Source organism: Podarcis raffonei, chromosome 7, assembly GCF_027172205.1.
Source record: "Podarcis raffonei isolate rPodRaf1 chromosome 7, rPodRaf1.pri, whole genome shotgun sequence".
Taxonomy (NCBI): Eukaryota; Metazoa; Chordata; class Lepidosauria; order Squamata; family Lacertidae; genus Podarcis; species Podarcis raffonei.
The window spans coordinates 44,991,941-45,019,228 of NC_070608.1; positions in this window are offsets into that span (position 1 = coordinate 44,991,941).

Genomic DNA, 27,288 nt, shown 5'->3' on the forward strand with positions numbered 1-27,288 from the left:
ACCTTCTATTCCAACCCAGAATCTCCGTTGCTTGTTTATTATTATTTATTAGAGTGATTTATACCCCACCTTTCAAGCAAGTTCTCTGGAGGGCTTATAAAGTTGGAAACTACAATAAAAATGCAACAAGCCAATACAAAAATGCATGCAAAACCCCACCACTGCCTTGCTCTCACCTCGTTTCTCTAGATGCCTGCCTCAACACAGTGAAATGCCTTCCATCTCAACATTTCTTTGCCTTTATCTGTCTCAATGTAGGAATATTAAAAACACAGATCCCCCACCATAAGAATATAAACACATGAGAAGAGCCCAGTTGGATCAGGCCAAAGTCCAGCATCCTGTTTTCACAAAGGCCCACAAGCAAGAGCTGATGGCCACTTTCCAAGGCCAAACCACCTTGATTAGCCCTGCCTGCTCCCTTCTTTTGGGCTTCTTTTCCTTCAATTGCAGCCTGTGAGAGCAGGACCCGTTTTCCATTTCCATGACTGATTGCTACAGGAGCAATATCAACAACATTAGGCAGGCACCCTCACTACACTGTTTTAGATGTCTGCTAAAAACTTTATGATTTCAAAAACCTCTCCAAGTATATAAACTAGCATTGGGGCTTTTGCATTTTGTTGGTTTTACATGCATATTATTGATAATTATTTTTATATATACCACTTAGAGCTTTTTTTAAAAAAAGCAGTTTACAAACTTTCCCAAAGAAAAAACAAAACAACAAAACTTGATCACTGTATCGTATTGCACTAGCTCCAAGGGATGGGAGAAGAGGGCATGGTATTGCAATGGTTCCACTCTTACCTGCAGGCTCAGTTTTTTTCTGCTGAACCCCCTGGAAGATGTCCATGAGGTCCTGTTCTGCCCCCCAGTGCTATTCAACATCTAAACAAAGCTACTGGGCAAGTTCTTTAGGAGTTCCATGCCACCAATATGCAGCTGGCACTGTTCCATTTTTCTCCTTGTCATTGGAGCGGTGTCTGGCTGCCATGATGGGATGGATGAGGGTGGATAAATTGGAACTGCATCCCAATAAGGCAGATATGCTGTAGTTTGGTGGTTCCTGGGTCCAGGAATTAGGAAGAGAGCCTGCTCTCCATGGGATTTTGCTTGTTCCTTGCAAAGTGCACCAGCCAGCTTGTCTTTTGAGCAGAAACAGGTTGCTAATACTCATGTTTTTGGAAGATGAAGGGAGAGAGATTAAGCCTGACATTTGCGTGGGAGGAGGAGTGAATTATCCCTTTGCCCACACAGCTAAACTTTAGGTAAACTTATTACCTGACACTCTAGGATGAGGACACAGGAATGAGTGTGTGCTGGTGAAACAAAACAATCCTTGTCTTAGTCTTGCACTTCTCTTCATTTTCCCTTTCCAGCCCACAGCTATTCCAGACAGAGGAGAGAAGGTAGATACTAGAGGTGGTCTTCAGTGCTAGTCCTACTCAGTAGATTCATTGGAGTTAATGGGCATGACTAATTAAGGTTCATGAATTTCAATGGGTCCACTCAGAGTAGGACTTTATTGAATAGAACCCTAGGTCCCTATTACCCCACAATCAGACTGACCCACAGGAAAATTAGTTGCCGTCCACCCAGGCGCTCAACTCAAAATCCACATGTATTCATCTTTCATTTCCATTGAAGCGCTCTTTGGATGCTGCTTGGTTATATCCCATTGGGAGATTGCTGTTTTACAGGATTGTTTCTAGGTCTGCGGTTTTAATGCTGCTTATTGCCATTGCCACAACATTGCAGAATAAGATTCCAACTTGCAATAAACCATTTCTGGATTCCTTCCAGCAGTGAGCAACAACAAAAGATGGAATGGGAGGAAAGAGCCAGTGCTGATCTGGCGGCAGCCAGTGGTCCCTCAGTGGCACTGATCTGACTAGTATTTCATGTAAGGATGAAATATGGCATTTCCAAAAATAACACTTAAGAACTCCCTTGGTGGCTGTTAAGAAGGCACAATAGAACTCTGCAGAGATCTGTCCATTCCCCCAACATAGGATATGCAGAGCCACATCTATATTTTTCATTCTAAATGTCCCCATGCCTGCTTACAGTTTAGTGCCACATACTGGTTCACTGCAATGCTAAATATCCAAATAACCAAGGAGGCAGCCAAAGGATTTAGCTAATCAGATCAATGTTTGCATGTAGGGAAATTCTCCATAATGATAGTCTGTACAATGGGAAAGGGCTACATGCAATTACACAAGGGTTCAGGTCCAGAGCTGGTCAAGAAAGTAGGGGTAAGGATGAGATCATCTACACCAGTGGTTCTCAAACTATGCCCTTTGTGGGACAGAATCTATGCCATTTAGTTGAAAGGTGGCCTACCATCCTTCAATGGATTCATTTCAATTGAAGATTAGGCTTCTTATGCATTTGAAGCTTCTGCCCCTCAAATTTTCATAAGTTACAGTGTTTGCTAAAATTTACCTCATGAGTATGAATGATACTCGAGCTGCAGAACCTTTCCAGAGACAATTTGTTTTTCTTATGCAAAATGTAACTGTGCGTAAAGTAGTTTTAGTTTGGTTGAATTTTATGAGAATGTAATGTTTTCATGGGATCAAAAATTCAAGTGCTTATGAAAACTCAAGCAGAACAGAACAGAGCAGAGATGTTATGATTTGGTGTTGCTGTTGTGGATGGGATTCATCAATCTGTCCACTTACTCTGTTTGCATAAAGGAAGATTTTCATCAAGGGCCTCTAAACTTAACCTTTCATAGCATGGCTTGAACACATAGGTGGCTGATGATATGCCTTAGTTATATACAAGATGCCACATGCGTAAAGAAAACCCTACATTAAAAAAATTACATCTTCATCAAGTCCTAGGAAGCCTTTGGCAAAATGCCTAACCTCTACCTTAGCCTTGGTAATGAAATCAATATGTACTAATCAGGTCAGCCTGCCAAAAAAGTGCACTTCCTTGTCCTCCTCATCACTATTGAGAAAACAAAGCAAGACAAACAGATCTTCACTGAGCTTTAATTGTGAATAGAAATGCACCCTGAGATGGCAGTCTGGAATCACCCACCCAATTTACTGATGGGTAAATGCCTGAAAACAGGTTTGCCAATGAAACTAGTTTACTTACCCCAATCACTGACTATAAAAACAAGATGCTGGTAGCTCATAAACAGAAGTGTAAACCAGCAGGAAAGCAGAGTTTCTTCTTTACTTTAAGCACTGGAGTTGGCAAGGAGACAAATTGACACTGGGGAACGAAAGCAATTCCTGGTTCCTTTACAGTCCACCAATTTGTTAGCATTCAGTTCAGAAAGAATCAGACATGTTCAGGAGGTGCACGCATGGAAATCGTCAAATGCAATAGGGCAAGTTAAGCTTGCTGCCATACGTGGGGATCTATGAACTGAGGCTTTGGGCTTTTATGATCTAGGAAAACTGATTGCGCAGAGAGCCTGTTCTGATTAGCAATTTGCTCAGCTATATCAAATATATAATGGTTCCTACATGCCTATGGAGAGTGCTGGTGAGGAATTCCAGTTTCTATGAAACAAACATATACAACCTTTATAGATGCCTGTTTGGGACCCTTTGGCTCAATACAGATGTGATGCTCTCTCTTGGTCTTCATCATGGTTAAGTGGCTAGAAGTGGATCGTGAAAACTTGTACAGTGGTACCTCAGGTTTCAAATGCTTTGGGTTACAAACACGTCAGGTTACAAACTCCACTAACCTGGAAGTAGTACCTCTGGTTGCAAACTTTGCCCTAGGATGAGAACAGAAATGGCGCACCGGCAGCACGGTGGCAGAGGGAGGCCCAATCAGTGAAAGCACGCCTCAAGTTAAGAATGGTTTCGGGTTAAGAACGGACTTCCGGAATGAATTAAGTTCATAACCCAAGGTACCACTGTACTCCCTCCCAACCCCCTCTCTCATACAAAAGGGACAGTTTGCCTGGACCCACTACCAGTTTTGGAGCCATAGTCAAGAGTACAATAGCGGTGAATTGGGATTGATTTATTGATTGATTGATTGATTGATTGATCGATTGATTTTAGATTACTTTGATTTCCAGGGCAGTTTGCAACATACCCATGCAACAACGTTTATGAAATTTGCAACAACTGCCCTGAGCTCCTTTGAGAAGACAGGTGGGATATAAATGCAATCAAATGTACAGGCAGACAGATTTATTTATTACTTCATAAAATTTATACACTGCTTGACTGAGGATGACTGCAATGCATTATATGTAGGTTTGGAAACTTCAACTTGTGCAGAATTCAGCGGCCAGGTTGCTCACCGGAGCAAGACGGTTTGAGCATATTACACTGATCCTGGTCCAGCTGCACTGGCTACTGATTAGCTTCCTGGTCCAATTCAAAGTGCTAGTTTTGACCTATAGAGCCTTAAATGGCTCAGGACTGCAATACTTCAAGGACCACCTCTTTCTATATGAACCACCTGGAACCTGAGATCATCTTCTGAAGTCCTCCTTCATGTGCCGCCTCCTTGAGAGGTCCGGGGGGTAGCAACACAAGAATGGGCCTTCTCTGCAGTGGGTCCCCATCTGTGGAATACTTTCCCCAGGAAAGATCACCTGGCGCCTTCATTATACACCTTTAGGCACCAGGCAAAAACGTTTTTAACCAGGCCTTTTGCTGACCTAATCAACACCCTATACCCTTTAAAATGTGGATCTTTTTTGGGTGGGGTCTTATTGGATTATTGCTTTTATTTTGATTTTATATATTGTAATCTTTTTTTGTGAACCACCCTGAGACCTCCGGGCATAGGGCGGTATATAAATTTAATAATGAATGAATGAATGAGGATTGTTGTTTTTTTGTTTTTGTTTTTGTTTTGCAGAAACCACCTCCAAGCAGTTTCCAAAAAAGATATATGTTAAAAGGAGCAACTGTAATAAAACACGTAAAATTTACAAGCTTGGAAAAATAATAACCTGGCCCCTAAAAAAATATTGGCACCAGCCTCCCTTGGGACAAAATTCCACAAGGCAAGTGGAATACTTGTGGAGGCCCCCTGGTCCTTTGCCACTCATACACCTCACTCAGTGGCTTGGCAGGAACACTCAGAGGAGAGCACCTGATGAAAATCTTTATGTATAGGGAGGCTGATGTGAGGTACCAAGTCACGTTAGGACTTTAAATAAATGTTTCAAACATATTGGGCTTTTTTTAAAAAAAAAAAGTTGGCTGGGGCAGGAGGCGAAGTAATATAATACACCGGACCATTATTAACAGACTGACCGGATAATATTTACACTTTGGAAGCTCTGATGAATCATCTTTAATGCACTAATTAAAACTCTTTTCAAAGTTTTGAAGCGGAAAGGGAAATGAAAAGAAAGCTCCTCGTTTCTGAGTGTATCAAGGATCAAAGTCCTCTTTTCTAAATATAAAACCGTTATTCCCGCTTACCCAGTGCAGGTTCCAGTAACAGCAGCTGGAAGAGTCATGGCAGATCTGCATCTCTGAGCACCTCCACATCAACGCCATCTCCCATCACCTCTACTAGGCTCTTGTTTGCATCAGCCTCCACCATCGGTGCCCTCCTGATGTGTGAATTCAGCTCCAAAACATATATTCTATATTTAGAGTGAAGGGCACCATGATGGCGAAGCCTGGTTTGCATTAACACCAGCTCAGGGTAGCCCTGACTAGCCTCAGAGTGAGGGTGGGTCATACCCTGTGAGTCGAAGGAGAAGTGGGGGGTGGGGTGGTAAGAGAGCCAGGTTTCCAGAGATCTGCCTGGATTAATTTTATAGGATACTCGGTTTCCCAGCAGCCTCTGCTTCTCCAGTGCCCACACTCATTTTTCTCCACCCGTTAGGAACTCTCTAGAGGCCTTTTCTCAACAGCCATATTGCTCCCCTTTCCAAGCAACTAATCTTCCTCCCCCCTCCACAGTCACCTCATTGCAACGTCAAAGTATCCTTGTCACCTTTTTGCTTTTTCATCTTTCCTATTAAGGCACATCAAACCTATCCATTCTTAAGGAAATCAGCCCTGAGTGGAAGGACAGATTGTGAAGCTGAGACTCCAGTACTTTGGCCACCTCATGAGAAGAGAAGACTCCCTGGAAAAGACCCTAATGTTGGGAAAGATGGAGGGCACAAGGAGAAGGGGAAGACAGAGGACGAGGTGGTTGGATAGTGTTCTCGAAGCTACCAGCATGAGTTTGACCAAACTGCGGGAGGCAGTGGAAGACAGGAGTGCCTGGCGTGCTCTGGTCCATGGGGTCACGAAGAGTCGGACACAACTAAACGACTAAACAACAACAACCTTGTTGCAAGCATGCTTGCTCTTATAACTGTATTGATACTCTAGTCTGCTGCTTCCTATGAACTCTGGCTCTGATCTAGAACAATGCACAGCCGCTGCAATGCACCTGAAGGATCCTCTCACCTCACCTAAGAGATGGTAAGCACTCAGATATTGGCAGAAGGAAGAACAGGATGGGCCCTCCAGTCCAAGTCCTGTTTAAGGTCTGGTCTGAGGAAGAGAGAGGTGCAGGGGCCTTGTAGCAGCCCGTCAGCTGTTAGCACCTGGGTTGTAGACTTAGCTGCCCCACAGGTCACCTTGTTGCAGCCGTCCACAGCATAACCATGCCCAAAGACAACAAAAATCTGCTTCAAATCCCACATCAAGTCTCTAGGGAGACAGTCAGCACACTAGCAGAGCCCAGACTCAGCTCTCTGGCTTCATCTGCACTTATACATTTAAAGCAGTACCATACCACTTTAAATAGTAATGGCTTCTCCCTCAAAGAATCATGGGAACTGTAGTTTGTTAAGGGTGCTGAGAGTTAGTCAGGAGACTAATAGTCCTCTTGCAAAGTAGCAGTTTCCAGAGATTCCTGGGGGAAGAGAGATTGAGCAGCAGCAGAGTTTAAAGTACAGTGGTACCTCAGGTTACATATGCTTCAGGTTACGTACGCTTCAGGTTACAGACTCCGCTAACCCAGAAATAGTGCTTCAGGTTAAGAACTTTGCTTCAGGATAATAACAGAAATCGTGCTACGGCGGCGCAGCGGCAGTGGGAGGCCCCATTAGCTAAAGTGGTGCTTCAGGTTAAGAACAGTTTCAGGTTAAGAACGGACCTCTGGAACGAATTAAGTACTTAACTCGAGGTACCACTGTACAGCTTTCCCACTAAGAAAAGTACGCAGATGCCACTGCCTTATTTTAGCATAGCCTCATTTTGCTTCCAGACTGATAGGTACTCAACCGCCCAAATGTGCTTTCAGAGGGAATGTTTGAGTACATAGCTGAAAATTTGTGATGCGACTGACTGGAAAAATCAAAGCAATGCATAAATCACTGAAGCAACAGGGGGAAGAAGGAGGAAACAGAAAGAAATAATGAGTTGTCCTGAGGACAAAAACTTGTCTTCCATCAGTGGAGGGCACCCACCTGCAGCCATGCTGACTTATGAATCTCTAGGCAGAATAAGCTTTATTTTCAACCTCTCCTTCAGTTTCCTGAGATCTAGAAACTTGCATTTTAATTTTGAAAATGAAATTCAAAAGTTTTGAAATTCAGATTTCAAAAATAAACCCACCCACCCCCAGTAATTTCCATGAGAGGACACCAGGCCTGCCCCCCCCCAAAGGCTGTGATGGCCTTGTAGTTATCTAAAAAATTCCTGGATATTGTACTGAAACCCAGGATGCTTTGAGGGCTTTGTTTATGGAAGAGGAGGCTTTGATCGCCTTTGAGAGTGTTGTTACGCCGTTTGCCTCCTGCTTTGTTTGACTAACTGAACTTTAAGGTATTTTCAGAGCCCAAACATCTGACCCTTGTGAAACTTGCCCAGTTCTATCAGCTGTGCTTGGCTCAGTGGGGGTCCCTCTCCCTACATTAAAGTGCTTTGTGGTTCTTTGAAGACAGGCATCTCTGTCAAAAGAAAGCCAGTTCCATTGTATTGTTCGCAGGAACCACAGTGCCTCAGCCTCATACATTGCTCAGCTAAGTAGCTTTTTTTCCTCCTTTCCTTTCCAATCCAATCCTCTCCTTTCCCTTTCTCCTCTCTTTAAAGCAGCCGCAACAGCAGCAGCAGCCAGCACGCTTGAAAGTTCTGCGGTTTAGTTTGGAGTTCATTCATCCCTACAGAGAGAACTTGTTCTGCCAACCTCTACATACATGTCAGCCTAAATAGCAACAGATGTACTGTACCTTGGATGTATAAAATTTTCATAAAATATAACAAATGCTGTTTTTCCACTTGGGATGAGTCATTAACCATATGCTTACGATATTGCTGCTTTTTGCTTCCCTTTCCTTTATCCGTAATGCAAAAGTCTAACGCAGACAGTATGGACTAAATTCTGCACAGGGAGAGGGCGCTTGCAAAAGGAAAAGGGGGGAACCCTTCCACTTTTTCCACTGATTAGCAAAACCTTAGCCCACATTCCCATCCCTGACAGGAATAGGGAGTGGTAACATAGGGGTTACCAAAGTCGGGGTAGTCTCTGGTCACAGCTGGCTACAAGAGTGATGTCCATGAATAAAAACTCTCAATCCATGGTTATGACACCACATCACTCCCTGAGGACTTGGGGTATCTTTATTATGACTGAGCATTCATCTCCGACACCCTACTAAGGGCATCTCCAGACTGTTGCTGTTTTGCAGGAAGGATTTCAGCACCTATTGGATATTGAAGCTATTGCTTTTTATTATTATTTATTAAATTTGTATACCGCCCTTCAACCACCACAAGGTGGTTCACAGCATAAAAATACAAAATGAGAACACAAAATAATAAATGAAAAACAGACGACCTCCCACAAACAAAATTTAAAAGCCATAGAACGTTAAATAGCCAAAGACCTGGTACTAAGAGCAGAGTGGTCCACCATGAAGCCTGGGAGCTGCATGCAGCCCTCGAGGCCATTTTTGGCAGCCCTAGACAACATCCAGGACTTCTTAAAATGGTTTGAGTAGCTGACTTTTTTTTCTGTTGTTGCTGTGAGGCACCCGTGAAAACAAACAGCAAAGGTACTTGTCCTGTCTCCCTCAGCCTGTGCGAGGCCAAATAGGCCAGCCTCAGCACCCAATCTCACCTGAGGCTTGTGTGTGTGTGTGTGTGTGTGTGTGTGTGTGTGTGTGTGTGTAAGCAAAAGTGTGGCCCACTTGTTCTGAGAGGTTGGACCGCCCTAGATGAGATGAAACTTTCCAATGCATTTCCGCCATCACTTTTCTTATCACAAAAAGACTTCCCGGTCAACTATAATGGCATGTCTTGAATTTGCCAGTATCCCACCCAAAAAGGTCCAGAAGTAATCTAAGCCTAACTGCTTCATCTGGTGTGCTGAGACCACAGGCTGGATCCAGCCAGGCCACACCAGCAATTCTACATTCCTGCTCTAGGTATGCCTCTGAGCACAAGTTGTTGGGAGGCAACAAGCGGTGAGGGGTATCGTCTGCATGACCTGTTTCCTAGGGGCATCTGGTTGGTTGCTGTGGGGAACAGGATGCTGGACTTGATGGGCTTTTGGTCTGACCCAGAACCCAGCCCCTTCCCTTGCAAAAGCCCCTCTCAGCAAATGAGTGCTTTTATGCGAAGTGTGCTCAGGGCTCCCCCACCCCTTGATTTTGTGCTTCGATAGGTACTGTGGCTGTGCCTCAGGCGAACGCACCTGAGTGTTCCCACTGAGACAGCGCACCTCTACGTGGCTGTCAATATGAACCATCTCAGCATCAATCCGCTTGACTTGTTACCTTTAAAGCAGAGTCTTTAATTAAAATGCTTTGAGGTAATTAGGCATTTGAAGGGTAGTTGCCCGTGTTATTCTGAGAAGGCAAGAGATGTCAAGGATACGTTTCAGCACTTCGTTTTGCAAAAGTATTCCTCCAGAATCCTTTATCATCAGACAGAAAACATAATTTACCCATGTATTTCCTGACTTGACTACAACAGTTTTAGGGCCCGAATCAGTTCATACATGATTGTTGGTGGAGGGTAAGGGTGGGGCAGAAGGTCCCCTCCAAGCAGGAAGGGAAGACAGGAAAGTCTTGTGGCGCAAACAGAACTCCATTTGTATCGCTCAGGATCCAAGGGGATGGCAGCAGACATGGACGGCCTTCATTTCAGACCAATTTATTGCACAGTAAAGTGGTGTGTTGTGAAAGAGGACCAGGTGGGCCTGTTTGGTATGAAATATATGGTGGTGCATTTATGTGAGAAGTTTCAACGAGCAACAGACTCACTAGACTCAGTCTCCATTTTCCACTAGCTGCCGGGAAGAGGCTGCTCTTTTCCGCATGGGCAATCTGCATAGTAGGCTTATGTCAAACCATTCATAGAATTATAGAGCTGGAACGGACCACAAGGATCATCTAGTCTAACCCCCTGCAATGCAGGAATCTTTTGCCTAACATGGGGCTCAAACCCATGACCCCAAGATGAAGAGTCTCATTCAAACACCTGCTTTGACACAAACAAAATAGAATCATAGACTGGAGACAGCTTTTAAGGCCATTTTGTCCATGCGTGAGGAACCTCAGTCCAAGGGGCTGTATGTGGCCCTCCAAGCCTCTCTTTATGGCCCTCATGACTCTCATGAAGCCACACACCCTTCCTAAGCAACATCCATTACGGGCCCTGTTATGAACCCTCCTTGAGTGCTTTTGCCTGAATGGAAAAGGTCTATGAATGCTGATAACGCTTTCTGCTTGTCTGGATTTAGAACTTAAAGGGGGGGGGGGAGTCTCATGTACAAAGGTAACGTTTACATTTGTTGCACATGGCTCTCAGAAGGTTGTCCTTGGGCTGACAAAGGTTTCCCAGTCCTGAGCTCAGTACAGCAAATGTAGAGCTGGAGCATCACCAACAAAAAGGTGTCCTATCTGTGCTGGAAACCCTCAATGAGGAACTGGGTCCTACCACACACACACACTTACACACTGCTGCCACCACCCTCCTTGGTGATAAGTTCCATTGTCAATTTGCTCTTACCATTAAGAAGTTTCTCCTAATGTTGAACTGAAATCTACCCTCTTGAATTATGCAAGCTGATGTGCAGCACGTTTCGGCCACCATTCATGAATATGAATTATTGTCAGCGGTGGAATTATTCTGCTATTGAAGAGGCTGAAAAGTTCATTGTTGCCTGCCTTAGTTTCTGCATTTGTTTTTATGAGTCTTGCACTGAGTGATTATCACTCTGACAATGAAGAACAAACTGTCATGGTCCCTTGCTGCCTGCAGCTTTTAATTTAAGCAGACAGCTAGGAACTTAGGATTCACAGCTTAAACAGATGGAAAGGCTCAAGCGAAGAGGTGCCGCTTGCAGCTTCTTCTAAACGTGGCCCGTCTTAAGCTGAAACATATTTTTGTATGGAGAGGATTCCTGGAGGTGTTAGTTTGACTGTCTAGTGAGCTTCACTCTTGGGTAAAAGGCTTCCAGATTACTAGAAGACCAGCATATATATGTAGCAGAAGGACTAGGTGTACATTTTGTTTTACTGCTCAACCTCCTTCACAAAGACATAACACTTCCATGCAATCTCTACCTCAGTCCCACTTCTAGAGGCATCGTCAAACAAACAGCTCTTTTCTCCACACAGAGAGCCAGGTCTAAGATGTGAACCACCTGGTCTATTGATCTGTCTGGACAACGACAAAAAGGATGATGTATTTATCAAGGTAAAGGTAAAGGGACCCCTGACCATTAGGTCCAGTCGTGGCCGACTCTGGGGTTGCAGCGCTCATCTCGCTTTATTGGCCAAAGGAGCCAGCGTACAGCTTCCGGGTCATGTGGCCAGCATGACTAAACAGCTTCTGGCGAAGATAAATTACTAGACCATGTGGTACCCTCCTGATGTTCATCTCTGACCATTGGCCACGCCGACTAGTGCCAATTGGAGTTGTTGTCCATAACACCTGCAGGACACCATGTTCACTATCCCTCTGCTAGGCAGATGGACAATTCCACCTGATGTCCAGGAAGCAAACAGGGACAGTTGTGAATAGATGAGGCACATCTGAAAATCTGGGATTCTCAAGAGCTTCTTCCATAGCTACTTGGAGTGGCAGACTTGTCCACTTTGCCTCTCCTTTCACATATCCTAGGCTAAAACTAAGCACGGACAATTCAGTTGATCTTCTGCATTGTCCCACTTTCTTCTTCTTCTGTGTTAAATTCTAGTCTTTGTAAAGTTAGGGTCTAATGTTATCAGGTGAAGTCTATATAACTGGATAGCCTAACTCTGAAGTTTATGCACAGAACATTATGTGACCTTTGGAAAAATGGTTTGTTTGTTTCCTGTTTTAATGTGTTGAACTTGGTGCCAATGGTATTGTTTCAAAATGAATGTGCATTTGTTGAACTTATCTTGTGTACAGTTCAAATAGGTGACTAATCTTTTTTTTTTTTTACACTTTCACACTGGCACACACCTAGGACATACACACACACACACAGAGAGAGAGACAGCCCCTCCATATCTCATCCATACTTATCAAATGATCCGGCTTCCGGAGGCGGCGCCAACGGCAATGGCGGTCTCCTTCTAAGCTGGAGGGAGAAGCCCTGTGGAAAGTGGGTCTGTCCGCTACGGCGAAGCGGAGACCCTTTCGAAAATCACAAGCAGGAGAAGCCTGTGAGCGTGGGACTCGGCGGGCACCATTAGTGCCCCCCGAATTTGCGAAGGAACCCCACAAGGGGCTCCGGAGCGTAACGGGAGCGGCGCAGTGCTGAGAGTGAATTGCTCCTTCCGTGGGGTGAAGCCGCACAGCTGTTGCCGGAGAGCGCTGACCTTTTTCCTGTGACAATTCGGCTGCTAAACTACTACCCGTGAGTAGGTGAAGCTTAAGAAATTGGGACTAAAGGAAGGAAAAAGGGGGATTAATTTGACACTGAAGCGGGAAGGCGTAAACAGGAAGTCCGCCTTCCGTTTCTGTAACAGATCAAAGCAAAGATGTTTCCAAGCTAAGACCTGGAGAGCGGTGCTTTTAAAGTTTTAAATCTGAATGTCAAAGTGAAAGAATCCCCCCCCCCAGGTTAGTGGAGGGGGGGGAGAGGGAAAAGTGACTTTATTTCTTCTGGGAAAAATAGAGACAATTATTTAAACTCCTGGGAACGGACTGCCAGGTTTACTAGAACTGTTGCATTGAGAGTCGCACTATTTACAGACATTGTAACTTTTTAATGGTTAACTCTGCAAAGGAGATACTTGTTGAAGGTCTTCTCTGGACTTGAAATTGTTGCATGTGTTTTTTTTTAGGGGACTTAGGAAAGTTGGAAAAGACTTTTTTATTGTAACTTTAATGACCACTACAGTGTCCCCCTAGAGGAACATTGAAGCTGTACACCCAGCTGGGGGATTTTTCCACTCCGGACTTTGGGGATTTTCCACGGCAAGACTTGACCGTGGGACCGACCTTGATTTATAGACAAAAGTGTGATGACTTACAGGACAACAAGATCGGGCAAGGCCAGAGTGCAGCAGCCCAGTACAGTTTCCCAGCAACATAGAGCATCTGTTCCCGGCCCTCCTGTAACACAGGGGGAAGATTTTTCACAAGCTGAGTCAAAAGGAATGGCTTCAGAAGGGGATTTTACTTCTGTGTTAAATAAAATTTATGAAAAATTGGAAGGCCTAAGCAAACAAGTTACGGAACAATCAACTAAAATAGACAGGAATACTGCCAGCATTAATAATCTGGGACAGAAGGTGAACTCTAATACAGAATCTATTGAAAAAATGCTGGAAGAATCTGCGTCCAATCGAAAAATAGCTGAGGAAGCAAAAGAAAAACCAGTGGCTGTAGAGGAAGAAATAAAACCTATGCGCAAACAGATTGGGGATCATCAGTCACTTCTGTCTATGATTGAACTGAGGGAGAAACAGACCAATTTGAGGATCAGGGCAGTACCGGAACTTGAAAAAGATAACCTAAGTGACTATCTTACGCAAGAATTTGGAAAATTTTGGAATTTGGAGCTGGAGAAAGACTTTAAGATAGTAAGTGCGTTCAGACTTGGAAGAGGAGGGAGAAAAAACAGGGTGAGAGACTGTTTGGTTACCCTCTGAACGAAAGAAGAGAGAGATAAAATACTGAGTGTGCACTTCCAGAAGACTTTGGAGATCAACGACTCGAGAGTGGAGATTTTTAAGGATATACCGAAACACCTATTGGATCTGAGAACCAACTACGGAGATCTGGTGGCCTTACTGAGAAGAAACAGTATTGTTTTTAGGTGGAAATTCCCCCAGGGACTATCTTTTACCTTTAAAGGGAAAAAGTTCAAAATAAGATCAGTGGAAGACAAGGAAAAAATTTTGAAAGACCACGAAGAAGACCTACAAAAAAAAGTACTAGAAGAGCTAAGAGCCTTAAGACCAGGAGTACTAGACATAGCACCACCACCTTTGGGATTGGACAAACCAAAAAAAATGATACCACCGTCAGAACAAGAAGAACTTTTGGGAGCAGTTGGAGGAAAATAGAATAACCACACCATGTCTCTGCAATTATTAAGTTGGAACATTCATGGATTTAACTCCCCGGAGAAGAGGAAGAAAGTCTTTCATTTATTGAAAAAGGAACAATTGGACTTAATTTGTTTACAGGAAACTCATGTGATAAGGCTTCACAGGAAAGTACTGATTAATAAAAGATTGGGCCAAGAGTTTATTTCATCGGACAAGGTTAAAAAGAGAGGAGTTGTTATTTATGCCAAAGAGAGCCTATCACCGAAATTTGTTTTTAAAGATGAACAAGGAAGATTTGTCGCAACTGAGATTCAATCACAAGGAGAAAAATTTCTGATTGTAAGAGTTTATGCACCAAATGAGGGGAAATCTGAATTCTTTAGGAAATTGCATGAGACATTGTTTGACTACATGGACTACAACATTATTATGATGGGAGGTATGAATGGAGTGGTATCTACAAACATGGATAAGTCGCAGAGACAGGTTGTAACTAAAGATGGCAGACTACCAAAAACTTTTTTTGAACTGACTGACAATATGGATTTGATTGACATTTGGAGAACTAAGAACCCCCTTGGAAGAGAGGGAACATTCTTCTCTGAAGCCAACATGACATGGACAAGAATTGACCAAATATGGATAACTAGAGGACTGGCACCTAAGACTCGAAAAGTGGAAATTTGCCCAAAAACTTGCTCCGACCATAATGCGGTGAAGATGGAGATGAAACTAACACCAATCGGTTCCTTCAGATGGAGGATGAATGACACCTTATTTAGAGACCAAGAGGTTACCAAGAAGGCCCAAAAAATCTTGAGAGATTATTTTGAGATAAATTTGAATACCACGGTTGAAAAAAGAGTAATCTGGGACGCAAGTAAAGCGGTTATGAGAGGGTTTCTGATTCAACAGAATGCAATAAAGAAGAGAATTCAAAATGAGAAAAAAGATAAAATCTTGGAAAAAATAAAAGAAGGAGAGAAGAAATTAAGAGCGAAACCAAAGTCGCAAGAGATTCTGAGAGAAATAAAGCTATATCAAGTACAATACATGGAAATGATAAATCAGGAAGTAGAATGGAAAATCAAGCAGATGAGACAAAAGACATTTGAATCGGCAAACAAATGCGGGAAACTGCTAGCTTGGCAGATGAAAAAAAGACAAAAATTAAACACTATTACAAATTTGGATGTGGAAGCAAAGAACATACAGAATCCATCGGAGATTAGAAAGTGCTTCCAGAGATATTTTAAACAACTATATACACAAGGGCCACAGAAAGAGACTGATTTAGACCAATTTTTAAGAACAAATGGATTACAAAAAATCTCTCAAGAAAATAAGATAATGTTGAATTACAAAATTACAGAACAGGAGGTTGAAGGTGCCATCCAGAACATGCAGTTGGGTAAATCTCCAGGGCCAGATGGTCTAACCTCCAAATACTATAGATCTCTGAAAGACTGGTTAATTCGGCCACTAAAGGAGGTTTGTAATGAAATTTTAGAGGGGGAAAAGGCACCAGAGTCGTGGAAGGAAGCTTACATTACACTTACACCGAAAACTGAGTCTGAAAAGACACAACTTAAGAACTACCACCCCATATCCCTGCTTAATGTGGATTACAAAATATTTGCTGACATTTTGGCTAATAGATTAAAAAAAGTATTACTGGAAGAGATACATAAGGAACAAGCTGGCTTTCTCCCAGGTAGACACTTGTCTGACAACATGAGGAATATAATTAACATTTTGGAAAAGTTGCAAGTGAACATTAATACCAAAGCAGTTTTAATTTTCATAGATGCGGAGAAAGCCTTCGATAATATTTCTTGGAGTTTTATGAAGAAAAATCTTCAGGGGATGGGGGTTGGTCAAGGGTTTGAAAATGGTATAAGTGCAATTTACTCAGAACAAAAGGCTAAGCTAATAGTTAATAATGTGATGACAGAGGAATTTAAGATAGAGAAAGGGACACGACAAGGCTGCCCAATTTCCCCATTGCTTTTTATTTCGGTTCTGGAGGTTTTGCTAAATATGATTAGAAGGGACCGTCTGATTAAAGGTATTCAGGTCGGAGCCAAACAATACAAATTGAAAGCCTTTGCAGATGACCTAGTTTTGACGTTACAGGAGCCAGAATCTAGTACGAAAAGAGTATTAGAACTGATTCAAGAATTTGGTCATGTGGCAGGATTTAAGTTGAACAAGTCAAAAACTAAAGTTCTCGAGAAAAATTTAACACCGATTGAGAAAGAGAGGTTTCAGAAGGAGACAGGTTTAACATTAGTTAAGAAAGTAAAATATCTGGGGGTTAATGTGACTGCTAAGAACTTAAACTTATTTAAAGATAACTATGAGAAATGTTGGACAGAAGTGAAAAAAGACTTAGAAATATGGTCAAATCTGAAGCTTCCCTTGTTGGGTCGAATTGCAGCTATAAAGATGAATGTATTGCCAAAAATGTTATTTCTGTTTCAATCATTGCAAATTTTGGACAAGATGGACTGTTTCAAGAAGTGGCAGAGAGACATTTCTAGATTTGTCTGGCAGGGCAAGAAGCCCAGAATAAAATTTAAAATATTAACTGATGCAAAGGAAAGAGGCGGATTTGCCCTGCCAGACCTTAAACTGTACTATGAATCAGCAGCATTCTGCTGGTTGAAAGACTGGCTGCTTCTTGAGAACACAGACATTTTGGACCTAGAAGGTTTTAACAATGTTTTTGGGTGGCATGCATATTTGTGGTACGACAAGGTTAAAGCACATAAAGCATTTAAAAACCATATTGTCAGGAAAGCATTGTTTAATGTCTGGATAAGATACAAAGACTTACTGGAAAATAAAACCCCAAGGTGGTTGTCACCAATGGAAGCAAAGGCTCAGAAAAAGCTCAATATGGAGGCCAAATGGCCGAAATATTGGGAAATATTGGAACAAGAAGGAGACAAATTGAAATTGCAGAGTTTTGAGAAATTAAAAGATAAAGTGCGAGACTGGCTTCATTACTATCAAATAAGAGAGGCCTATAATTTGGACAAAAAAATTGGCTTCCAGGTGGAAAAATCAAAATTGGAAACTGAACTGTTAGATCCCAAAACTAAGATACTTTCAAGAATGTATAACTTGCTGTTAAAATGGAATACACAGGATGAAACGGTTAAATCTGCTATGATTAAACGGGCACAAGATGTTGGACATAACATTATGTTTGCTGACTGGGAACAGTTGTGGACCACCGGTATGAAATTTACGGCATGTAATGCCTTAAGAGAGAATATTATGAAAATGATATACAGGTGGTACATGACACCAGTCAAGCTTGCAAAAATCTATCATTTGCCCGACAATAAATGTTGGAAGTGTAAAGAAAATGAAGGTACATTCTTTCACCTTTGGTGGACGTGCCCAAAGATTAAGGCTTTCTGGGAGATGATCTATAATGAAATGAAAAAGGTATTTAAATATACCTTCCTGAAGAAACCAGAGGCCTTCCTCCTGGGCATAGTCGGCCAATTGGTGCCAAAGAAGGATAGAACTTTCTTTATGTATGCAACAGCAGCAGCAAGAATACTTATTGCAAAGTATTGGAAGACACAAGAGCTACCCACCCTGGAAGAGTGGCAGATGAAAGTGATGGACTATATGGAATTGGCGGAAATGACTGGCAGAATCTGAGACCTGGGAGTCACATGGGAGGGCGGGGACAAAAAAACAACAACTCTGTACACAGTGTGCTTGCTGGATTCTTATATTAACACCTGTTTTACCATTAAGCAGCCTTGCCTATCTCTAGCTCAGTTATGGGGAATCTATTGGACTTCAGTTCCCATCAGCCTCAGCCAGCAAAGGCCAGGGATTATTGGAGAAGTCCAACAACATTTTCTAGAGGGACACATTTTTCCCTTCCTGCTGTACGCCTATTTCTTATGATCTTCTCCTGGTGCTGATGATCTTCACTAGGTGCCTCCTGGAGGTACACTATTACATAGCAAAGGGAAGGGCCTTTTCAGCCTGGCCACGAAATGCCTTACGAGATTCTCCTTGTGGCAATATTACAACCTTTCAGGTGCCCAGCGAAAATGTAAGTAGGCATATTCTTGTAAATTATTGTTACGTTTGCTTTTATCTGTTATTTTACTGTTGTTTCTACTAAGATACAAATCCTTGTACACCGTCATGAAATCCCAAACAGAATGAAGGAGTGAAATATATTAATGTTTTAAATAAATAGCGGGGTACGACATTCAGAGTGCAAGAGGCAAGATGCTTGGGAAACTGGTAAGAAACGTATTTCAGTTTCTCTACGGCACTGAATGCAAGGGCTGTGCTCAAGCTGCCCCATAAAACAAGTATTTGGCACGTATTGCCAATGGGCTGCCATGCAGCTATTGGAAATGTTCCAAGTGTTAGTGTTGTAAGCAACACCAGCAAAGCGATATTGGATCCCCAGCAGTTGTCATGCAAAATTATTCTCAATCCATTTCATTCTCATGAGTACCATCGTCCTCCACCTCACCTTCACAAGAGGCAGGGGCAGAAGGATGACAAAACAAAGCTCTTTTCTGACAGAGGAAGACTTCTTAAGAGAAGGAGAGATGTCAGAACAACACAACCTGGCTGAAATAATGTTCAGGCGAGCAAGAACACCACAAAGCACTAAGAAGCAGAGAAACCTTGTTGAGAATGCCACAGACATTAAAACACACACAGGCAGCAAGGGGAGGGCAGGCTATGTGTGTTTGGCAGGGAAGGTAGACCTGCAAGTCCCTTCCACTCTGGGCTCGGCATCAGCTTAAATTCAAACCAGGCGTGAGGAATATGAGTCTTTGTGAGAGCTGTTGTCCATACTGTGCTGAACAGAAAGGAAACCTGAGCTGGTCTAGGGCCTGGCCTGAGAGCTTTGAAGTGATTTCTCTTGGTAAGGAAATCATTTCCTTTGTCTGTGCATGTTCAGAAAAAATGCCTCATCAAAGAAATGGTTCCCACCAGGCAATTCACATTGTAATTACTTTACACAAAAGAGTGCATGTTTTCTATTCCTGGAAATGGGGGGAGGGCATCAAAATACGTCGTACATATTACAAGCACAAACTGGCTCACTTAATAGGTTGCAGTAAGTTTGGGGTTAGACTAAATGGGTTTGGGGGTCCTCTCCAAACCTGTGATTTTATATCTTCTGTAAAATGGGATTTCTGAAAAGAAAGGGGGACTGCTAAAAAAACGGTCAAACCACTTTCTTTGTTAAGTAAATGGCCCTTGCCAGGTGGGTTAAGTATTGGCTTTGTTATGTTAGCTTTGGCCCAAGTGTTGCCATAGAAACTAAACAGCTGAAGATGCTTCTAGAAGCCTAGCTGAAATGAGAAGACCTTTCTCAATTGATTTGGATGAAGGAGCTGGCATCAAGGTGTGTGTCTGAAGAACAGAAGGAACCTCAGTCTTGAGGTAAGATCTAGAATCATACAGAGGCCTGATTTGCTCTCTGTGAGAACCCAAAACTGTAGGTTTAGTGCACCCAAAGCCTAATGAGGGAACAAGATTTGTTGGAGTATTAATGCTAGGCTCCTCCCATCTTATGTTCAGTCTGTATGTGTAAACAAACGAACAAACCACAACCAAACAGTGACCTTCCTTCAAAGGAAGCCAAAATACGTACTGGGATCCCTGAGAAAACGTACTGTTCAGAGATTGGGGGATTGTAACAATATGCTATTTACTGAAACTATTTGTATGCCGCATGTATTTTCATATGCATTTTTATAATAAATGCCTACTATACTCATACCACATTTCACATTTCCTAAAGTAAGAACACATAACTCTTTTATACATGTTATACCTATAATATTACCTTTGATGTGCATTTTTGCATGTAAATCTTGCATATAAATCTTGCAGGCTTGCTTTATTTAGTTACTTGTTTATTTAAAAAGCACCTGACAATGTATGAGCAGCTCAGACAGAAGGGATTGCTCAATACAGGAGGCAGCCACATGTGAGGAAAGCTTGATCCAGTCAGAAGTACTAAATTCTGTGTATAAATCTATTCAAAACAGATTCCTCCTGCTTGCCTGCCCTGGACATTAATAGCTTCATTTGCTTCACCATGACAAGTACAACTTTGCCTTTTGTGGGGGGCGCAGCTTCTTCAACTCCTTATAGGCCACCAAAGAGGTAGGCAGGACCCTTCCTAGGGTGTCACATCCCCAAACATTTTGGGAGGACAATTTGGGGCTCCCCTCCACCATCGCACCAACCCTGTCGCTCACCCCGTCACCCCCTCCCCGCCACCAACCCCTTTCTCACCCGCCTGCTCACTGCCGCAACCTGCTCACTTGCCTCTCCCCTCTCCCTTACCTTGTCTGCTGTCTTCTGCCTTCAGCTCCGCAGCCTCAGGAGATGCCGTGTGATCCAGAGCGGCCTGGGGAAGGTTGCCGCAGCCAGCACAGCATTGAGAGACACCGCAGCAGCCAGAGCATGGAAGCCAAAAGGGACATCCAGATTTGTGTCCTGAACGCCTGGCCTACCTGGTGACAAGTCAGTATGTCAAAGTCCGGGGGTCAATCCATGCAAGCAAGGCCCAAAGTCCAGGAAACACAGTCCAGGGTCAGTCCAAGTAAGCCAAGTCTAAAGCCCAGCAGTCAGGCTACAGTCCAGAGTCAAACCCAAAGCACAGTCCCCTAGAGGTCCAGGAGTATCCAAGCCAAAACTCATCTACATTGGCTGTTGAGAAGACACAGCGCCTCAGTTCTGCTTCCCTTGTGTACTTTGCCCGCTGATTGCAGCATCTGGGCTTGATGAGGCATGTGACCCTCACCTGTTCCAGCTGAGGAATCACACTCTTTCTCTCAGAGCTAGCAAGCCCCACCTGGCCAGCTAGAGAGCTGGGCTGTGGGCCCTTGTTTGCCTCAGTCTCCTAGAGCACCCCTCCTTGCTGCTCCCTACTTCTAGAGCATGCCATGTTCATGGAGACAGGGGCCCCTCTGGCTTTAGGGTCCTGCTGCTCTGGGTCCTGTGCAATGACCCCCATCCCCTCGCATTCTTCTGTCACCCTGTGAGTACTTCCTTCCCCGGCTTACCCCGATGTGTCCCCGCCCTAGTTATACCCCTCCATGGGACCCTCTTCCTCATTCCCATCGTCCTGCCACTTCGTGACAGATTGGGATCAGAAGATGGGGCAACTTCTGTCAATCTGGGAAGTCCCAGTTAAATCGGGAAATTTGAGAGTTATGGGGTGTCCCGTGTTTCCTCTGTGTGCAATCCTGTATTTGAAGGGCTGTCTGGTTCAAATACAGTTTAAAGGTAAGGAACCCTCTGCTGATGTGTGGAGTGTTAGAGGCATCTCCCTCCCTGCAAGTATAGTTCTTGATAGCGCTCTGCCCATTGCTGCTGTCCGTGATTATCTCTCCAGACAAGGTTTACAGCAGTGCATTTTCTTGACTTATGGTCCAGAGGCTGTCTCCGTGTACATTTTGTGAGTTGAATGCTCTGACACAGCTTTAGCTGTAGACAATGGCACATCAACTGGCAAACCACTGGGCATTGCTCCTCGCCTTTCTCAGTACAGCTTGTGTCTTCTCACAGTAGTGCATATTTGACGGAATCAGAGGAGCATTCAAAAAGTTCAGGTATGGCTGTTTGGGCAGTGTAGATTCAAGGCCACACTTTCTGCTTTGAGCTATGGGCCCTCGAGAAAGATCTTGCTTGCTACCAGGGCATGATCTGTGTTACAGTTGACACTGTGGTAGCTCCATGTGACAAAAACACAGTTCAGTACCAATCTCCTGCTGCCAGTGGCCTAATCCTGGATGTCTTCAGGACACTTGCTGCTTTGTCTTGGTAGAGAAGAATGTGTTTGTGATGCAGAGGCTGTGATACTGCCATCCATACATCTGAGGTAACCTGTAGTTTCTGGGGACTTTTGTTTTTCTCTAATGAATTGTTTCTAGTGACCAATAAGAAAAGTAAGTAGGTCAAGTGGGCTCTTTCACAACCATTTAATTGTGGTTTCAGCCGTCAGGGGAATAACATGTAAAATGTGTGCCATGCCCTTGTTTCACAATTTTGATTGTGAAAGCGTAAGGAGAAGATCCACATTGTAGTGTCACTGTTGGGTTTCACTTCAGTGTTTTTATTGCATCCCAATTTCCAGCTTATTCTGTGAGGTTCACAAAACAGATACACAACACCACATGCTCATATGATAACATCATTATTTAAAAATAAAACACTAATGCTAACTGATGAAATCTATTTTTCACTTTTTGTCCTGTTTGGCCTGATTTATTAATAATTTGTGTTCTGTCATGGAAACAGGCTTTCTGTTACTTGCACTGTGCCCTGAAATTGTTTTAACAGCAGCTTATATTTTACTATTGAATGACTTTTAGGAGCCATTGCAGTGCACAATGCCATCTCCATATCTGTAGTTCAGAGGTGTCAGAAGGACACCCAAATTCTTCATAGAGTAGGGTGGATTTCCACTGCAGTATTTAAGAGATTTTTTTAAAAACTGGCCTTCTTCACATAATAATCCTGGACAGTTAAAATGACTAATATGCTGCTGTTGTTAGTGGATGTCTTCTGGGTTACCAAGGCAGCCTGAGATTGGCATAAGGTGCGAACAGGACCGTGGCTGATAAAAGTTGTGGCAGCAACAGCAGCAGACAAAGCTATTCATGCTTTCTGCTTCTTTTAAAGAGAAAACAGTCATTTGGTTCACAGCATTTGAACTTGAGGAGAGGTGGGGATTTTAAATATTGCTGCAAATGGGTCACACCTCTTCATTCATTAAATTAAAGGAAAGCACTACCTCATAGAATTGTAGAGTTGGAAGGGACCCTGGGGGTCATTAAGTCCAGCACTCTGCAATGCAGGAATCTCAAATAAAGCACCAATGACTGCTGGCTATCCAACCTCTGCTTAAAAACATCCAAAGAAGGAGAGTCCACCACCTTCTGAGGGAATCTGTTCCTGCCTCATGCAAGTCATGCCAGAAGATGTGCAATGGGTTCACCCTGCAGCCCTACAAACTCAACACAGCCATCAACCTCAAATTGGACACTGTTCCTTCTAGCATTTTATTGTTCAGAATTTAGCTTGTGCTGTTTGCTGTTCCTAGTATTAAGATCTTTTTTATATATATAAAAAAATCACTTTCCCATGATGTGACTGAAAGGTGACAGGAGGCGGCTAGGAGTCTGACAATCTGCACAGCATCCTCCCCTTATACCATAGAGGCTGCTTGTACCAGACAAAAACTAGTAGCGATTTCTCACAGTTGTCAAAGGCCAGCCACCGCATTTCATGTAATAGACAAAAGGTCTTCACACCACTGCATTCTGTATAACAGGAGTATTCTGTCTCCCTATCTCTCTGCTACAAAATTATTTTAATGGACCCTGTCAAACTTTGTTTCCTAATAACTATGTCTTAATTTATCTCAAGAGAAAGAACAGCATATAACCTCTCACAAATGACTAAGAATATTTGCCCTCAGGGCCAGCTCAAGACATTTTGCTCCCTGAGGCAAAGGACATTTCCACTTTAAATGGCCATGGATTTCCTCAAAGAATCCTGGGAACTGTAGTTTTTTAACACTGCTAAGAGTTGTTAGCAGGCTCCTATTCCCTTCACAGACCAACAAGGCTAGGGTGGTTTAATAATCCATCTCTCTTCCCAGGAAACTCTAGGAACCGTAGATCAGTGAAGAGAATAGGAGGGTCTCCTAACTACTCTCAGCACTGTTAATAAACTAACTTCCCAATATTCTTTGGGGGGAAGCCATGATTGTTTTAAGTGGCATGGGACTGCATTAAATGTCAAGTACAGATGGGGTCTTTCTGTCTCTTGACTGCCAATATCTGCCTTGCTTCCACACTACACAGTGTATTGTTAAGCACCGTGCAGATGGAAGTATGAGACAATTTCAGCACCCCATTGTTCACACATTAGCAGATAAAAAGGAGTACGAACCACATGCTATTTTAGCTCATCTCATAAAATGTGAACAAGTTCTCTCTGAGCCCCCTTCAATATTCTTCTACAATTACAACTTGTGTAACATTTTCAATAAGAAACTGAGATTAGATTACAGTTCTGGAAAGTAGAGCATTGGCCCTTTTAAAAATGTCTGTTGTTAACAGCCTTGCCAAATTAATTATATGTCCCTAAAACTGAAATTATTTCTGTGCTGGGAAACAGTCATATCTCTCTGCCCCCTCTCTTCGTTTGGCAAGTGTAAAGACTTCTTTCAATCAAGCATTTCCAGTGCAGTGCAGTTAGGGATATAATTGAATAGGTTGTAAAATGTACAATATGTAGCATTTGGAGGCCAGTCTGCTAGGGTTTTTCTTCAAGAAGCCTGGGTTACTGCACTGCATCTTAACTGTCAAGCTATTTTTTTCCTTGCTAGGTTTCATTTTGTGTTATTTCTTCACCTTTTGGAGACCCCTTACCTCTCCCCTCTTAAATCTACACTCACCACCGAGCAGACATAATCCAAGATTTTCAGTAAATCAACACTATATGCTCCCTACTGACTAAGAGAATTTGATACTGACAGATTATTACACCTAGAAGAAAAATACTGCCATAGTTTCTCTAACATTATTTGCCTGGAAGTGAGAGCAGGGAGAGAGACGTGTGTGATATCCATTATGAATGTAACAATGCCAGTATTCTGCTGTAATAGAATTATTTTTAATTTATATTTCATGACAGAGAACATAGGTTTCACCATGAATCTCTTTCCCCATCTTTAGCACATTTTGGCCACAAGGTCCTGGAGATACAATTAGCCTCTTTAATCACTGTGATTATTTAGACCACAACAATGCCATTGTTTTAGCTCATGAGATCTATCCAACACAATAACATTTTGTATTTATATGAACGACAGATTATTCCACTTGATAATCTCAACAAGCTTTGCAAGCATTTAATTAATGCAGCCTCTTAATGGCACTGTGAAGTAGGTAAATATTCCTTTCTGTATTTTACCAAGAAGAATGCTAGATGTCGCATTTGGCTGAGATAGTGTATACATTCCCCTCCCTCAGAGCAGGAGGAATGGAGAATTTCATGGGAGATTATTTCAAGATCCTGCACAATAGGATATTCTGATTCAAGTTTGTTGCAAAAATTCCTTGGAAACCAAGGTCCAGTTTGGGGCAAGAGAACCCCAGCAGAGATTTAACATGGCAAAACCTGCAGCAAAGAAAAGTGTGGAAATATAGACTGTAAAACCTTTAAAGTGAGCCCTTTCCAATGAACTCCAAAATGTCCCCTTTATAAAGCTTCTTCCAAAGTTTCCTACTCACCTTAGCATAGAAAAATGTTTGGAAAGTTATAAAATGGTTTATTTACAAACTCTCCAAAGGTCAGATTCATGTGGTCTTCCATACAGCAGTAAAAAACAAACAAACGTTGAACAGGCAGTAAAATGTAGCTTGGTTACAAAATGGTAAAAGTTCCTAAACTATTGGTATAAGAAAACACTGTTTTCTTTCTCCATTCTGGTCTGAAACAAAAGAGGCTGGTTAAAGCCATGCGGCTGGAGGGAACAATTCAGAGCTCCTCACACACCATAAAGGCTGAGGGAACAAAGGCTTGGTCATCTATTTCTTCTCAAGGTGAGGGGAAGCGGCATAAGCTAATACTAAAGCAGGACAGCTTACTCTATGGCATCAACCCCTTCATGCATTCATTAGACTCAAGCATGCTGGTTATATGAGGCTGGTTTAACCCACAAAGTATTGGTATGGTGGGCATTTGGCTAGGGCTGCTTTCAGAAGTGTCCATTACCCAATGGTTGTTCTTACTCAGTAAGCTACAATGAGAATTGCAGCTGACTTTCCCTACTATCAAGAGTGCTGTACTTTTCTCTATGAGTATGTCCCAGTGGGGCATATTTGCTTTGGGTGCAGTCCTTCTGAATGTTTTAACTGGGACAAAAATGCTCATCTAGCTATGAAATAAAGGTCTACAACACCATAATGCTGTAATGACTAATGGGCACCTAATTTCAGTAGGAATTCTTTTGCCATTCTTTTGCCAACTGTTAAGGACCCATCTGTTTACCTTGACCGCTAGTACCAGTTCTGATGCCTTGGTATGAAAACATTTTACTGAATCTCTTTGTTATTGTTGCAAATGAAAAGTGGTGTATAAATTTGCTAAATAAAGAAATAAATTTCATATATTTTTTCTTTAAAAACAAACAAACACACCCTGGTCACTTTTAGCAACCAGATGATTTTAGCAACATCATTGATGACAGTGACTGCAAATGGTCTTTTAAAAATCTTTTTTAAAGCAACATTATGGTGGTTTATTTTTTTATGCAATTTCTCCTATAACCCTTCAAAACAGCTCCAGCTGTTGGCAGTACATAAGCACTTCCCAGTTCCACTGGGGAATCTGTCTTACTGCACAGAGACCAGTATGTAGACAGTAGCCTTGAGCAGGGATGGAAGGATAAATTATGTTGCATGAATCCTCCCTTCCTCTGTGAAGGGACCGCAGGGAAAGAGGAAGGCAAATTGGGCTCTGAGACTGCACTGTTGCTATCTTTCTGAGCCCTAATTTCTTCCCCTCCCAACACAGCACACTTCTGCACACCAAAGGAAAGATTAGCAGAACCCTCCTCTTCCCCTCCGAAGTCACTGGATGGGGAAGGGCAAAATCCAGCTGTTTCTTCTCCTTTGCCCCTGGGAGAAGAGATTTCCCCCAAAGTTCACCTTCCCACCATCACCACCCCCATTGGTTTTCACAGGGATCCCGGTCACTTGTATATATTAACAAAGCAATAAACTTTTAGAAAACTTATTTAG